The sequence below is a fragment of the Strigops habroptila genome, chromosome 14, assembly GCF_004027225.2.
Source record: "Strigops habroptila isolate Jane chromosome 14, bStrHab1.2.pri, whole genome shotgun sequence".
Taxonomy (NCBI): Eukaryota; Metazoa; Chordata; class Aves; order Psittaciformes; family Psittacidae; genus Strigops; species Strigops habroptila.
Genome location: NC_044290.2, coordinates 5,530,623 through 5,545,669, shown reverse-complemented (window position 1 = coordinate 5,545,669; position 15,047 = coordinate 5,530,623). Strand labels below are relative to the sequence as shown.

Below are 15,047 nucleotides of genomic sequence, written 5' to 3'. Positions count from 1 at the left end.
CCCACCTCCCAAATTCCTCTTGGCAGGACTTGATCGCGCTCAGGGCTGAGCACTCCGGAGGGGCGTGAGCACAGGGAAGGAGGAGGAAACACCAGGTCGGGGGCCACTGCCCACTTTGCCTTTCACAACTGCCTGCTTGTTGCTTTGATTTCTGCCTTTGCCTGTTAGATAATGCCTTTTTTTACCCCAAGAGGCCGAGAACTATGGAAAAAATGTTGCAATCTTTGCTCCGTTTGCGCTGTCAGACATTCCTGGAAAAGACTTATCTGAAGAATCCAGCCCTGAATCCCGGGATTGTGCGTCGGCAGGGCCGTGTGCCAGCCCCCAGCTGTGTGAGCCCGCTGCGACACGGGGCACGCAGCCGGACCTGAGCCGCTCGAGTGCTTTGGAGTAGATTCCACCCCAAATTTCCAGACAGTGATTTTTTATTTTTCCTCTAAAAATGGCCTTTTCTTCCCACAAATGAATTTTTTATGCAGGCAAGAGTTTTTTTCCTGCTACTTTCTACTGCTCTTCCTCTGATTTTGGTGGGGAAGCAATGGGAACTTCTGTGGAGATCCCTACATCCTTCCGTAACATCAGATGTTTTTCCTGTGTTGTATTACAGTTTCTCCTGTCACTGCCCTGTGGCTTTCTCCTGACTGGCTTGGTCACAGGCAGGCTGGTGGTTTTGGGCTTTTTTAAGGGGAAAAGAAAGCCCTAAACCTTGGGAAATGCTCAGGCTGCCAATCCACACGATTACTAAGCGCTGTGGTATGTGGTGCACCCATTAATTTGCTGATGTGATGGCCACAAGCAAAGCCCAGGTGGGTTACCCAAAGCAGAGATGTGTCCTGGACTGCCTGGGCAGATAGGGATGGATCTCTCATCGATGGGGCAGGCACCAGAGGATTGCCCTGCTCTCTGAACACTGCCTCTTCATCTTCCAGAGCGCCTTTGCTCTGGCAGACGTGACCCTAAGCAGTACTGCTGGTGCTTGAAATCCATTTCTTGCTGCTGGAGGAGGTAGGAAAGTTCTTCATCCTTGGCATGAGGCAGCAGCATCTGTGCCCTGACCCATCAGCTGTTCCCTGAAGGAATTGCACTGCTTCCTTCCCGCTTTAAAATGCATAACTGAAACATCTGAACCCATTGCTTTTGCTCTGTTAGTGCCCCCAGAGTTTTTTTGCTGCCCTTATTCTTTCAGATTCTTTCTTCCAGCAATACTGGACTTGAATGACATAGAAAAGGTATGGAGAGATGGATGAGACGTTTAACTTGCTCTATTTCAGATCAGTTTCTCCCATTACTGTATTGCCTATGATATGAAAGGGATTTCCTCTCTTTAAACCCAGTTTATATTGTTGCTTATTCCTCTTACAAAGAGCATCTGATAAGGAGAAGTAGGGAACTAGTGTTGTGTTTTTCTCAGCTGCTCCAGAGCAATTTGGCTCCCGTTGTTCTGCATACAGGGCGTCAGGCAACCTTCCCTGCTGGATGGGCAGCTTTAGCCTATAGAAGAGGAGTAAAAAGGGAGGAAGAAGGCAACATGTGGGCAAGTGATGACTACAAAACCAGGAGAATGGGTGAGGGAGTCCACTGCAGAGTGCAGTGCTGGAAAACTAACATTGGTTTTGGCCTTGCTGAGACTCTTGGGTGTCCCCATGGCTGGGTGTACCCCTGCAGTGTGTCAGGGCACCACCGCTCCCCATCCCTGCTCCTGATGCCTGGACTTGAAATCGCTGGGTGTTGGTACCTCAGCCCTTTGGAGGACCTGAGCCTGAAATGGTGTATCTACCATCTCAACTCGCTCTGATGCCGAAGCCAAAACCACCACGCTGAGGGTCTTGGAGAGGAGCTGCCTTGGGCATTGTGGAGCTGTTGGAAGATGTTTTTCATGGTACCAGCAGCTTTCTGCTGCCTTGTCAGCATCAGAGGTTGCCTCTGTGGGACATGAGCTTCCATGGGCTGATGGGACATCTGAATGTGGCAGCTATGGAGAGCTACAGACCTCCTGGTCTCAGGGACTTCTTGAATGGATCTTCAAGGAGAAGGCAAGAGGGAGGACAGCTGAGAGGAAAAGAGGACAAAAGAGGGCTGTGGGGGCTTCATCTCCTTCTGAAGGAGCTACAGAAGAGGACCAGGAAGTCTTGTGCAGGAACTGCAGCACTGTGTTCATTCACAGCCTCCCTGCAACCCCGGTGTTTCCCACATGCTCATCCCTTGGCCATTACAAACACCTTGGGAGCTCCTTAAAATCCCCCTTTTTTCATGGGATTTCCAGGAATACCTCAATCCAACACCCTGTCCAGGGAGTGTACATAGGAGGATAGGAAAACAGCAACTATTCGGTGTAAAACCTGCTTTTCCTGGCTCAACCATCCAGCAGCTCGGAACGCAGCCGGGGAAGGTTTGACTTCATGCTGGTGGGAGGTCTGGGACCAAAGCAGAAGGAAGTTGCAATGTCATGGAGCTGGATTTTCCGAAGGAGAGCTTAGCAGCTCTGCTGGATGTGGCTGATGAGCTGTGACGCTGTTCTCCCCAACAGGAGAGATGCTCACTTCAAGTAATGGGGCTGTGAGTGGTGGTGATGGGGTCCGTGCTGCCAGAAATAACACTGCAGGTAGCTGAGCTGTTTTGACTCTCTGAGTTGCTGCATCGAGTTGCCAAGGGGCGATGATCTGAAATTCAGCCCCAGAAGAATGATGTGATAGAATTAATGTTTCTGCATCTTCATTTTCTCCTTTTCCAGCCCTCTTAAGGGGTGTTTGAATATCAAGGTTTGAAATGGTTCCAAGCCCCAGCACTTGTGATGTGACCTGTCCACTTCATAGGTGAGGATGTGCTGTTCAGGTTCTCGATCAGACCTTGAGGCCCAGGAGCCTTCTTTGGAAAAGCCCTGCTCAAAACCCATGGCAGACCTGGGCTGGTACCTTTGTGCCAGCAGATGTATGTGCTGTTCCTGACCCTGCTGTTATTTAGTTGGCAGATTTTACCATGCAGATATGATCATTAATTTCTCCTCCCTCTTGTTCTGTATATATTACATACTACAGTTATCTCCTTAGTGGATGTTTTCTTCCCAAGAAGTGGTTGCTTTTTAAGTGTACACTCATATGTGGTTTGCAAAGGGAAAGCTACATGTGCAGAATGCTACCATCAGCTGCAGGTCACAGCACAGAGGTGTTTTTAATGCATAGCATTAATTTAGTGGAGTCTATAAGCCAGTTGCTCAGATAAGTTTCTTTTCAGTTTGTACTTTGTTCCTGCTCCTTGGCTTGAGCCAATAGAAGATAGGGTGTCTATGACAGAGCAGGGAATTAAGCAGTGGGGAGCCAATGTCTGCTCAGTTGTATTCCTTGTCCTGGTATAAAACCTCCCTGCAAGCAAGGCTGGGGCTTTGCTGGAAGGGCTACTGTCATGTGGGAGGGTTCAGCTGCAATTTCTGCTCTAAGTTTCATTTTCTGCTCTAGGTTTCTTTCTTTCGTGCTAGACTTCAGGGCAGTGAAATGTGGTTTTTGGCATCCCAGGGCTGAAGCCGTTTCTCTGCTGTTGTAAGTGGTGGCATGAGCCCATCAGGGCTTGCAAAGTTTAGGGAAAATGTCAAATTTGTTCTGTAAAGGCATCTTTCTTTGTTTCTAATGGCCTGAAATGGCTCTAAAAACACTCCCAACGGGTCATCTCTGGAAGCGGTGTGCAGGGTGTTATCTGTCCTTTCCACTCTGCTTCCTTTTCTTCTTCCTCCTGAGGAACAAAGATATAAACACAGGGCAGAAAAGATGCAGGAGAAAAATGGAACAACCAACGCGCTGCCCAGAGGAAACCACAAATAACAGCCTGGGAGTAAACAGTGCTGACAGCCCCATGGTACAACTCACTGGGCCCACACGTCCCTGTGGGAAGGGAAGAAGCCTGTAGGTAGGACACAGCACTAATAGCAAAGGAGTTAAAAGCAGCGATCCTATCTGCAGTTATAGTGCTGTTCTCAAATGAATTAAAGGCAATTAGCTAATACAGCTGAAGTCTGTGGGTAGCTGGGCTTGGATTAATGGGAGTATTGCAGCTTGCACTTGTGGGTCTCTGACTTATGAGCTGGGACCTGCTTTTTCATAGGAGGCCAATAGAAGTCAGTAAAAGGCTGGATGTGAGCAGAAACTCTCTGGTCTGTGGGGTCATCTCTTGATTTCTCTGCTCGTGTGGCTGCTGCTCTCTGGCTGCAGCAGGGTGGCTGCCTGCCGAAAGCCCTCCGGTCACGGTGAGCTCTTCCCTGCCTCTCAGTGCCTGCCTTTATATTCCTCTGACACGGCTCTTTATGACAATGGGATTTTGCAAAGCCTGGATAAGTCATTCAGAACCAAAAAGGAGGCACGGGGAGGCGGAAGCAATTAAAAGGGCAGCTCAGCTCAGCTTTCCGTCTAGACAGGCTTCTCCTAAAATAACCGGCAGTTGGAGCATCCACCTCCGACCAGAAAGGGCTCCTCTCCGGGCCGGATCCTGTGGCCTTTGAAATCACAAAGACTTGGCTTCCTGGGTCCTGGACCAAACTGCAGGGCTTGGGGCTGGGCAGGCTTTGGCTCAGCCAGTGAACAGAGCTGGACATGGCTTTAGGGCTTGGGATGGGGTGAGATGAAAACTCAGTTTCCCAGACCTGGGATGGGAGCCCTTTCTGTGCTGAAATGTGGAAGGATATTGCAGTTCAGCAGCTGGACATTGTCGAATTGTATTTCTCCAATCCCATCTGAGCAATGGTTTATGACTTGATTTTTAGCAGCACTTGAGCTACCTCATCCCCTCTGTTGCCCACTGGTTGGGTGCTGAAGGGTCAGATGTGGTCGAGGCAGGGGCTTTTCCTGCCTGGCTAGCAGAGATGAAATATATGGGACATTTTGTGTGCCCATTGTGTGAAAACCACACTGAGGTTTCCTGGAAGTGACAGCAGTGGTAGCTGCTCCTTCCTAAGGAACAGCAGCAACTGGTGCACATGGATATAATCACTCAGCAGCACTGTAAATGAGTGAAGTGCAGCAGCTCTTTAGCAGGACCCATTAATGCTGCAGGGTAGTTTGGCATGGGAAGTGGGAAAAGGAGGGGAAGGGAAAAGCTGTCAGCAATGAGCAGAGGCTGCTCTGGGTGGTTTCGGTCTGCTTTGGTGAGCAAATTCAGCTCCATTGTATGAACGTCCAGAGGCAAGATGCAAAGACGAGAGGTAGAATTGATGGTCCACAGCCAAACACGCCAGACATTACTAAATTGCACAGGATGTTCCCCGCAGGCATGGGTTTGCTGGAAAGGCTCAGGCATGGATCATCATTCATGTTCCAGCTGAATGATGTACCTCACTATCTGTTTCCAGTTCTGCTCTCACCTCCATGAGTGTGGTTTGTGAGGATGTGGTGGGAAGCGTGACCAGTTCTCTGAGAGCAGACGCTGCTCTGGGCAGTCCCAAACGGCCTTGTTGAAGGTTGTTAAGCTGAAGGATACCTTCAGTTGGAAGTTCTGCTGGGTTTCAGCTATTTGCTGCAGAAAGCTGGTGACTCTTGCAGTGTGCAGTCAGGAGAAGGAAGATGGTGGGAATAAGACTGTGGCAGAAACGTTGGATTGGGACTGATGCTTCAGTGCTGCCTGATTCTCCTGTCTGCGGATCCAGCCCAAAGCACGATTTTCCTGCCTTTCACTGCGTGCTTGGTTTAGCTGTACCGAGTCCTGACTGGTTTCTTGGCGAATTAATCCACATTGCATCCTTAAAGACCTCTCAAGGAAGGCTGCAAATACCCATTTTCATCTCAAACTTTAAAAGGAAGAGGAAAGGCAGAGGCATTTGTGTGCATGGCCCATCCCAGCGCTGCGAGGCACTGCCGTGTTCTGTCGGGCTGCAGCAGCTCATGGGATGGAGCAGCATTTTGCTTGTTTATTTATCTTATTTTTACGAGGGGAGTTCCACACCCACAGAGCCTGGAAATATCTGGGCAGTGACTCACGCCGGGGCTGGTTGAACTGCTCTTTGGCAGCTGGGGAAGTCTCTTTCTCAAAGGTTTGACTCTGCAAGGGCAGAGGGTGTTTTCACTCGCTGTGTATTTATTTTAGCTCACAATTGGCCCGCTCCATGTCTCATGGCTTGTTGCACATGGCTTGTGTGTTTTTAGAGCAGCTGAACTCCCCGGGCCTGATGTGAAGCTGGGGGAGAGGCTTTGTCTTGATTTCTGCAGGCTTCAGGTCAGGGCTGGGATCTCTGCTCATGTTTGATTATAAATGCTTTCTGAGAACAGAGTATGGCCATGCAATTCATTTTATCCCAGCACTCTAGTCCATGCACACATCATTCTAAACCCCACGCAGCATCATGCCCATACTGAGCACCTCACCAGCTGATGCAACACTGGATGTGGCCATATCTCCCAGCTGATAGGAAACTTCGTGGAAACCAGGGTGGGATGTTGGCATGGAGGATGATGCTGAGGCCATGGGCTGTGGTAGGGGCTTACAAACTGTGATGCCCGCACTGAGGTTTCTGTCTGTCTCTCCCCAGAATGGCTGCAGTCTGTCCAAGCAATGATGATCCTCTCCATAATCTTCAGCGTCTTGTCCCTGTTCCTGTTCTTTTGCCAACTGTTCACCCTCACCAAGGGCGGGCGGTTTTACATTACTGGAATCTTCCAAATCCTTGCCGGTAAGCGGGGGCTGATCCATGGGGCTGTCCTCAGTGGGGAGAGGGCTTTCAAGCAGAGGAGAGGGGGGTTGGAACTAGATGATCTTAAGGTCCTTTCCAACCCTAACTATTCTATGATTCTGTGGTGGAAACGAGCACGCTTTTGGGTACCGAAGCAGGAGGGCCAGGGACCTGGCTCCTGTGTGGCTCATTGAAGGGAATAGGGGATGAATAACTTGGGTCTGTGGAGGTCTTGCATGTCCTGGGGTGGGATCTGTCTGTCAGCGGGTTATGCATCCAAGCTCTTCTGCCCTGGCATCATGGGAAGTGCAAGTGGATTGCTGGCCCAGCTGGAGAGGTTCTGGAGGACAGACCCACCAGAGGCAGGGCTGCTGGACTGAGGGCTCTGCCTCCTCTTCCCTTACATGGGATGGAGCACTGAGGGTCCAGGATGGCTGCTCTGGTGCTGGGACCCATCTTTGCTGGGCTGGGTGAGGTTTCCCCAACTGCTGTCAGGGTGAGGAGCAGTGACCATCCTCTTCTGGTGAAAGAGGACCTGATGATTATTTATAACTTGCCATAAGGGGGGCTGGTGCTTTCCACATCAGCAAAGAGCCGCTGGAGCGTGTGGGGTGAGCGGCTGGCTTTGAACCGTCAGCCTCTATTTTTAACTCTTCAAGAACTCAGTGCTGGAAATGAGCCATAGTTCATGTCCTACATTGCAGTCCTCCAAATATAGATGCTGTAATGCCACTGGCTCCGTTTATGTTTCCACATATGAAACCAGTGGGGAGGATTTTCAAGCACTGAGACTAGAAAAATTATTGTGCAATGAAGTTCTGGCTAAATGATGACAGACTGTCTGGGAAGGAGACTGATCATTGACTAGAGCTTTAGATGTTAGACTAAAAGCTACCCTAGGTCCTGCTGCTTCATCAGTGGAAAGACTTACGCACTGAGTTTAGACAAAGTTTCTGAGCATCCTCTAAGTGACCTGGCCTTCACAAACCTCAGAGAAGTTCAGAGCTAACCTTTATTGGCACAAGTGGCATGAAATCTGTTAGGAGTGTATCTGCTTGGCCATAATGCAGGTGGTGAGTTCAGATCAGTTCACCATCTCTGGAAAGATAGATGTGTAGAAACCCATTACAGCCATGGAGACAAGGATGGGAAATGGGCATTAATAATGCAATTATCTGCTTGAGAGCTTGTCTAATAGATGTGGGAGCAGAAGCCTTTACTCTTTTGAATTGGTGAAATCTCATTCTTGGAGGAATGGGATTCAAAGAGTCGTACAATGGTTTCTGTTGGAAGGGGCCTTAAAGCTCATCCAGTTCCAACCACCTGCCATGGGCAGGGACACCTTCCACTAGAGCAGGTTGCTCCAAGCCTCTGTGTCCAACCTGGCCTTGAACACTGCCAGGGATGGGGCAGCCACAGCTTCTCTGGGCACCCTGTGCCAGCGCCTCAGCACCCTCACAGGGAAGAACTTCCGCCTTAAGAGCTCATCTCAACCTCCCCTCTGGCAGGTTAAAGCCATTCCCCCTTGTCCTGTCCCTACAGGCCCTTGTAAAAAGTCCCTCTCCAGAATGCGACCTGATCCTCATGAACCTTCCCCATGGCCTGGGGGACCGGTGAGCAGAGTTCTTGGTCCTGATGGACCATGCAGCGGTGGGCACTGGTGGTCCTCACTGTTCTCCATGGCCAAGGCTGGAGGAGGGGACTCAGGGCAGCTGTGGTCTTTGTGACCCTAAACTTGAGGGTTGTTGGTAGGACACAGGAATGGTGCCAGTGCTGCTGGGTGAACCCACCTGGAGGTAGAGACAGGTCTGGTCAAAGGAGCTGAACTTGATGTGGTCTCCTTGCAGCTTGCTATAGGAGACCACTGCTGTCTAAAGCAACAGGGGAAATTCCTGTGGCCTTCAGGCTTTGGAGATGTTAATCCATGCCTTGCAAAGCCCTGGCATCCCAAAGCCTGATGCAGGTCTGCCAGGGACAGGGTCTTACCCACTTGAGTGCTTTGTTCTTAGCTCCAGCAGAGCTGCAGAGGAGCTGAGGGTGAGAAGGCTTTTTCTGAAGCTTTCCATCACCCTATGATGGTGCAAGCAAAGCTGAGGGTCTCCAGTTCTGGAGCCTGGCCAACAGCAGTGCTGGGCCTAAACCAGTAGTGCCAGGGGCAGGACCATTGAGTGCTGTTGGGTGGAAGAGCCAGGGAGGAGAGTAGGGGCTGGTCTGCACTATGACTTCAGCGGTGGCTGAGGGGATCTGGGTCATGAAGGAAAGAGCAAGAAGAGATGCAGGAGGTCAGTCAGGTCTGTTGTGCAGCAGGAGGGCAGGATGCATCCCCAGCACCTTCTCCGCACTGCTTGGAAACAAGCCCTGAAGTCTAGCTCAATTTGCCCTGATGGGATTTCAGCTATCACAAAGGCATCAAAAAGCCTCTGGCAGCTCCCCTCCATCCTTCGTGGGTCCATCACATCCACAGGTAACTTCTTGCAGCTGTGTAAGCCCACCATGCGACAGATGTTGGTTTGGCCCTCTCCGGGTTTGACCCATTTTTCCCATCACTCTTTCTAGCCTCAGCACCACTTTTATCCCTTTTCTCTCATCCTTCCCACCCTAGAGCTGCTGTCCCTGTGGGGTAACCATTGCCTCCATGTAGCCAAATTCCTCATGTGGACAATTGCTGCTGTATTTTCTGCTGTCTGTAGGTGACCAGTGTGGCCACACGCCTGTCCCCTGTCCCACCACCATGGGCAGACAATCGCTGTGCTCTCTGTGCATGGGCTGGGGCAGTGGGAGTTGGCTCTCGTGCTTAGAGAATGGAAACTGCACCAGCGGCGCGTTAATGAAACGTATTCCCACTCCTGCACTTTCCCAGAACAAAGGAGCAGTGTCAAGTGGAATTACAGCTCAAATATCACGGTGGTTAAATGTAGGTGGTCCCGAGGTCTGTGCAGGGGATTTGGAACTCGGCTCTGACAACAGCCCCACGACTGTATAATAGAACTGCTGGGATTGACTGAAAGAGCTTGTTTTCGGGCAGAAATAGAGGTGGCTTTGTGTTAGCTCTGGGCAGTCCCCAACGCTGATGGGTTGATTTTGCAACAAAGCTTAAATGCTGCCTACCGGAGCTGGGCCTGGCCGGAGAGCCCTCGGGGACCTGTGCTGGTCCCTGGCTCATGAGGGTGGATGCCAGGATCCGGGGAAGAGAGTTGAACTATGGGCTTGTGAGGCTTGTAGAGAGCATGGTTTCCAGTGGAGCTCCTCATGCAGCCCTGGAGGAGGACAGGGGATTGCAGGGCACAAATCCTGCCTGGCCAGAGCATCCTCGGCCCCAGCTCTGTTTGCCTGGGAAGGTGGTAAAGAAACTTTTGTGCTTTAGGAAAAACAACAAGGTTTGTGTCTGAGCTCCTGCAGCACCTCTGGTAGGGTGGTTTGGGATACAGTGTGCATTTTAAACAAGCCACCCAGGGATGGGGCTTGTCCAGAGCAGCAGCATGGAGCTGCATGGTGCTTGCCTGAGGAATGGGTTATCCCCAGTGATGCTCCAGCTTTGCCTGCTCCAGGGGTTCTGGTTTGCTTGCTGAGCTTGCCAGAGCTATTCCCACTCACCTGCAGCTGGGGCAGAGCCCACAGCATCACACCCCAAAATAATAGTTTTCCAGGAGACAGGATACAAAAGGGCAATGACAAAACCAGCTTCCCATGCTGACACTGGGTGTTATCCTCTCCAGCTCTGTTTTTCCAGCAGGGAACTGCTCTGTGCACGATATCTTTTCTATATCATGGTATCAGCTAGGTTGGAAAAGACCTTTAAGATCATTAAGTCCAACCTTTACCCCAGCACTGCCAAGGCCACCACTAAACCATGTCACTAAGGGCCTCGTCTACGTGGTTTTTGAACACCTTCAGGGATGGTGACTCCACCATTCCCTGGGCAACCTGTTCCAATGCCTCGATGAAGAAATTGTTCCTGTTATCCAACCTAAACCTCCTCTGTGCTTCCCTGGCAGGGCTCTGCGTGATGAGCGGCGCTGCCATCTTCACAGTGAGGCACATGGACTGGCACCAAGCCTTGGAAAACACCTCCTATGGCTTTGCCTATATCCTGGCGTGGCTGGCCTTCCCCCTGGCCCTGGCCAGCGGCATCATCTACATCATCCTACGGAAGCGCGAGTGATGCTGCGGGAGGTGGCCTGGCGTGACAAGGGGCACTCATGATGTCCACGGAGGAGACGGAGGCGGGGGAAAATAGACGAGAAAACGGAAAAGAAAATTAACCAAACAAGAAAAGGAATAAACCCTCCCACCAAAACCAAACCCAACCGACCCCCCCAAGGAAACACTCAAAGGGTTACTTGTTAATTGAAGATGTATATAGTATCTATGGTTTAAAAAACCTATTTATAACACTTTTTACATATATGTACATAGTATTGTTTGCTTTTGTTGACCCTACGCTATGTTTTAAAGCCTAAAGCAAGTGCCTAAGGAACTATTACTCCTAACAGTGTAACAAGAGCGCAGTGATTTTTTTTTTTCTCTCTCATGCAAAATCCTCTTTGACCTGAACTCTCCTTCCCCATCCCAGCCCATATCGAACCATCAGAAAACCCCATCTCTGAGTGGTTTATAGGCTGGCATAAATCGGAGTTACTCCTGCCACATGCTGTGATCCTGGTAACTGAAGTGCACGTCCAGATCTGACGGGAGATGCTTCCGAAAGGTTTGAAGGATTTCAGAGCAAAGGCTTTGATTTGCCCCAAGTGCCTAAATGACTTATGTGCCTAAATCCCATTGCCTTTCCTCCACACCCGCTGGGAATTTGGGCTTTTAAATCACTTAGGTTGAATTGCAATCCAGCACGGGCTGTCCTCCTTCGCCCGGGCCAGCTTTAGGGGTGCCCCCTGTGCCAATGGGGCTGGGTGTGTGCCGAGCCAAGCACCGGGGCAGTGATGCTCCCGACCGTGAAACGTGCTTTATCCTTGCCGTGGAGCTAAACTACCGAGGAGAAAGAAGCCAACCCAGTATATCTATGAAATCAAATACCAGATATATGACATGGTGCTATCTATTTACCATTCCTTATACTGCTAGCCATTTAACCTTATTCACTGGAAATTCAGTTAACAATCTTGAGGTAAACGAGAAAGCTAGAAATGAGAAATAATTCTGTGTAATATAAATGAGCTATAACTGCTTTTGTACTTAGACTGGCTTTTACTATTATTTTTAATAAAGCATTTATAACCAAGGTTCCTTCTTTCCCCCCCGTGGTCAAGAGGAACAGAAACAGCTCTGGTTGGAGCCCTGCTGGTCTTTGCTGCCGGAGCGAGATGTCTGTCCTCCGTCTGTGTGTCAGCGATGTGTCTGGCCATGAATTGAACAGGCACCTGCACAGACCCCAGGCTGCCTCCTGAGGACTCCAGACACTGTGTTGCTGTTGTTTTTTGTTTAATTTTGGGGTTTATTGGGGTGGTTTGTTGTTTTGTTTTTGTTTTTTTTGCTTTGCTTTTCTGATTTTATACCGACTGTGTGGACTAAGAAGCAATGAAATAAAAGAATAACTCAGTTGCTTCTGCTTTTTGGCGTTTTTGCAGGTCAGAACCACCAGTCTGCCTGCTTGGCCAACCCATGTAAGGTCTCCATGATGCTACATCGCTGATTTGCAGGCTAATTCATGCTGCTGAGAGAGGCTCTGAGCTTGCTGGGCTGCCTGTGTGGCAAATATACCTGTGCTCTGGGATAAGACTGCACCAGGGTTAGTGCCAGGGCCAGGAAATGAGCTCAGGGCCTCATGCCATAGTGCTGGTGCATGCTCATCTTTCTGCCTGTCCTAAGATGTGACCATCAGCTCCCAAAGATGACAGCCAGGCAGCAGCAGGCAGGAGCACACTCATCCCTCCCAGTCTCCTGAGCAGGGACGGTTCAGGTCAGCATCGCTGCTCCGGGGGTATCTGGCTGGCTCTGCCACCCAGCACAAACAGCAGAAGCCTTTCAGTCCTGTGTGCCAAAGCACCCAGAGCCTGGGGGTGCAATTACGGCCAGGGGGGATTAGCACATTGTGCACAGCGTGCGCAGGCTGGATGGCTGGCACGGAAGCGTTGATGCTTCCGTTTGCTCATTCATTTGGCTATTAAATATCCGAACTGATGGAGCAACTGGTGCTGGCAGAAACACAATGGCTCTTGCAAGGTCGCCTGTTGAGGCCAGTTATTAACATCAGGCCAGATCCTAAAGCCCTCAGCGCAGCCGCATCCCAAAGGAAGGGAGCAGGAGCTGTCTCGCACCTCCTCGGCCGCTCAGCTTCATCTCAGGGATGCACTTTTGAAACCGTGCAGTGTAAGATGACTTCAGAAGTGGAAACAACGCCAAGCTTTGAATCCCTTTTGGAGATGGTCCGAAGGGGAGCTGCCCCCATTTGTAGCAGAGCTGATACGTCCTTGTGTCCCCATCACCAAGCCATCTCATCTGAGTTGGCTCTGCTGGGCTGGAAAACACCAGACCCCGTTATCCCGGCGCTCAGCCGTGGGTGCAAACGTGCCTCTTGCCTTGTTGGAGCTGCCGGGAAAGACCAAACACGCGCTCTTTTGACCTTTTTTGCTTTAATCCGGTCAACCCATCCCTGTCTGGTGTCACCGCGCAGGCGGAGGGGGAGCGGGGAGGCCGGTCCTGATCCCGATCGCGGTCCTTGCCCGCCGCCCAGTGGCTGAAGGCAGCATTGCGGGCCCCGGCCAAGACCGATGCAGGGGAACACCCGCTGCGGGTGAAAAAGCCTTTCTCAAATACCATCCTGAACGTCCCGGGCCTCAGCCTGCCCCGGTGACCATCCTCTACACCAGGAACACACATGGAAGTGGGGACCAGCACTCAGGCTGGGGCATATCCCCCTCATCACGCCTCTGCTCCCCGTGCATGGCTCTCCCTGCTCACAAGGGTGATTGATAGAAGACATTGAGGCAGGACCCAGCATTCTGCCACATTAGCTGTAAGCACACTTGGAGCTAAATTTCATTGCACCCTGGGGCTAGAGCCCAATTAAAATCACAGCAGCCCATAAACCAGCTAGCTAAATGGAGCAGCAGCAGTATGGGACAGAGTGGCAGAGGGGCGAAAAAGGGAAGTTTCTTTAATGTGTGTTGTATCATAAAAGCTATTGTTTAAATGGCTTTTCTAGTGTTTTGGGCAGTAAATACTTCTGGAAAATGCGCTGAGCAAATCTCATCTTCCTCCTTCATTTATTGCCTTGTAAATTGAAAAGATTATGGTAGGGATAAAGAACCCCGGTGCCTGGGAGCGGCTGTTCTGCTCACAGCACCTTTCCTGCTCTGCCTGTGGTTCTCCAGGGGAGAGTGGTGTCCCCTAAGCCAGGTTGGAACCATCAACCCTGCTCCAAGGGCCATGTGCACCCTGCACAGGACCAGGCTCTAAACTGGTGCAGGCAGGAGCAGCTCAGCCCTGGAGAGAGCAAAGCTGTTGGGTGTCCCTGCAGCCCTGAGCAGGCTGAGGGTGCTTGGGCTGGGCTTGGGCACTCTGCAGATGCAGGCAGGAATGGCTGGGGTGATAACCAGGTCTCCTTACACAGCCTGCAGCTCTGCTCCCCTTCTGGGTACCCCTCCAGGCTTTATCACTGCTTTGTAGTTGGGTTAATTAAAACAAATGTTATAACAGCACCACTACTACAACTGGGCTTTGAAAACCATCCACTACAGCCCTTCCCTGCCAAACTCTCCCAAGCACAGGGATGCTGAGGGCTAAGTTTTTGGCTGGAGCTGGGATATGACTTAGTGAGTGTGTATTTAGATCCACTCAGGACTTGGAGCAGCCTCAGCCTATTTTCAGAGCCTAGCAACACTTTTGATTTTGCATCCGCTACCCATAGAATAATAGAATCAAAGAATGGTTTGTGTTGGAAGGGACCTTAAAGCTCATCCAGTTCCAACCCCCTGCCACGGGCAGGGACACCTTCCACTAGAGCAGGTTGCTCCAAGCCCCTGTGTCCAACTTGGCCTTGAACACTGCCAGGGATGGGGCAGCCACAGCTTCTCTGGGCACCCTGTGCCAGCGCCTCAGCACTCTCACAGGGAAGAACTTCTGCCTAATACCTAATCTACATTTCCCATCCCCTGAGCCCTCCCAGCCCTCCACTGCCCTCATCCTCCAGCCTGCCACAAACCTCTCCTCCTTCTCTGCCCTCCGGCACTGACCCCACAGCCCTCCTATTCTCACTTGGTCAACTTTCCCCTCCGTAATTATTTAACATGATTATTGATGCTTCCCTGAACATGGCCTCTTTGTGCAGTGATTTATGGAGTGCTTCCTATGCTCACCTCCCTTCTCCCCTTGCAGGGACAGGCTGATCAGGGGCTGTGGTCAGGAGAGAACTCTTTAGCCCAGGTGCTGAGCACTGAGTTAGCGT

General features: G+C 50.9%; 1 protein-coding gene across 3 annotated transcripts in view; it reads left to right on the top strand.

The window, feature by feature from the left end:
- The window catches only part of TEKT3 (tektin 3), a 112,094-nt gene extending 100,212 nt beyond the window's left edge, over positions 1 to 11,882 (top strand). For all 3 annotated transcript variants that reach the window (XM_030505807.1, XM_030505808.1, XM_030505809.1), the window contains 2 exons: positions 6,506 to 6,646; positions 10,642 to 11,882. The gene's annotated coding sequence lies outside the window, so the exon portion shown is untranslated. The remainder of the gene's footprint in view (positions 1 to 6,505; positions 6,647 to 10,641) is intronic.
- The last annotated feature ends 3,165 nt before the right edge of the window (positions 11,883 to 15,047 follow it).